General features: G+C 39.4%; 1 non-coding gene across 1 annotated transcript; it reads left to right on the plus strand.

Moving 5' to 3' along the window:
- Positions 1-1,253: 1,253 nt before the first annotated feature.
- LOC111917543 (small nucleolar RNA R71) lies at positions 1,254-1,360 on the plus strand. The gene has a single exon (XR_002858931.1). It is a non-coding gene; the product is annotated as a small nucleolar RNA R71 (small nucleolar RNA).
- Positions 1,361-1,750: the final 390 nt, after the last annotated feature.

Genomic DNA, 1,750 nt, shown 5'->3' on the forward strand with positions numbered 1-1,750 from the left:
CCAAAAGTCGCTCGATCTTCGATTCGAGTTTTTAGCTATCTGTTGCTAAGCCGAACTTGGAAAAATCATAACTTCGCTATATGAAGTCGGATTTGGGCGTTCTTTTCACGTACGATCATGGTTCAAAGACATTTAATCATAGAAGGAAATTAAATAGAACTTATTTGTACATTTTATTATGAAAGTAAATTTTTATTATTCAGAAGTGGTTACAATACTTGACCCATTTTGGTCGTTACAAAGAGTTGAAATATCGGGTTATCACAGGAATGGCAAAGGCGGTGTATAAGCTGGAACAGATACGATTTTTTTTGTTCAGACTGAGCCCACGATGTGAGCGTAGCGAGCTCACGACGTGAACTGGGTATTCCAGCAGATTCTTCATTTTCGAGCTTTGTCTTCTTAGGCTTTGGTTTAGATGGCTTTGGCTCTACTTCTAAAGCTTCTAGGAATTCAGAAATCGCCTCTTCTTCAGTATCAATGGCCATGACGTGAGATTGGGTCTTCTTTTCAGGAATTTGTGGAGAAATCTTTTATTTACCAAAGTAGTAAGTTGACCAAGTTGAACTTCAAGGCTATTGATGGAAGCTTGCTGAATTTTTAATAATGATTGTTGGTCAATCATCATAGCATGATGATTCTTCATCATAGTTCTTTGATCCTCTATTTAAGTATCAGTAGCATCATGCCTTTTTTCTGAAGCTTCCATAAACTTCATTAACATGGTCTCTAGATCAAATTTCTTCTCAGCTGGTGGTTGCTCTCTTTGGTAGACGCCCCGGCCAGTTTTCCTAAATTTCTCTTCTTTTTGCTTCTTGTATTCATCGTAAGGCAGCCACTCCTTCTTTGGTTTTCTCCAATATTCATCGTATTTGTCTCCACTCGAATAGAAAACTTGAGCTTTCTTGTTTCCATCTTCATCCATATTGCAATCTTTTGTCAAATGTGGTCCACTACATCTCTTGTAACCAACTCGAATTGCATGAACTGATTGGTCTATTTGGGTCAATCTCCTATCCATAGTGTTAAGCATTGCCATCACAGCAGCCAGCTCTTCAGTTTGTGCACCCCCAACTCCTTTCACACTTTCATTCCTTGGATTGTGGTATTCATGAGAATGTTTTGCAAATTCTTCAACTAATTCCTTGACTTCACCCGGATTTTTCTTTGTAAGCGGTCCTTGAGAATCAAGGAGTTGTCTTGTTATCACATTTACCCCGTCATAGAATATGGACACTTCTTGTTGAATGTTAAGGTCATCTTGAGGACAATTCCTTAACAACCCTTTATAACGCTCCCATGCTTCGTAAAGTGACTCCCCCGGGTTTTGCTCAAAATTAGCTATTGCCTTCTTAAGTTTAGCTATCTTAGATGGTGGACATAATTGGTCTAGAAACTGCTCACGCATTTGAGCCGAAGTAGTGATTGTACCGGGTGGAAGTTCTTTTAACCAATCCTTTGCAGCTCCTGAAAAGGTAACGGGAAGCATCCTTAGCAAGACAGTATCTCTGTTAACATTCGGGACATTAAAGTAATCAGCAATGTCATTCACTTCATTCAAGTTTTTGAATGCAACCTCATGATCTTTTCCATAGAATGGGATATCCATTAGTGCAGAAAGGATATGTCCTTTCAGCTCAAATGCGGCAGTGGCAGGAATGGCAGGTTGTACTAAGCCTAGACCAACATCATCTTGGATTCTCTTTCTGTAACCTCCCATGGACATTTCTTCAATGTTCGCCATCTTGTT

This window comes from Lactuca sativa, chromosome 5 (genome assembly GCF_002870075.4).
Source record: "Lactuca sativa cultivar Salinas chromosome 5, Lsat_Salinas_v11, whole genome shotgun sequence".
Taxonomy (NCBI): domain Eukaryota; kingdom Viridiplantae; phylum Streptophyta; class Magnoliopsida; order Asterales; family Asteraceae; genus Lactuca; species Lactuca sativa.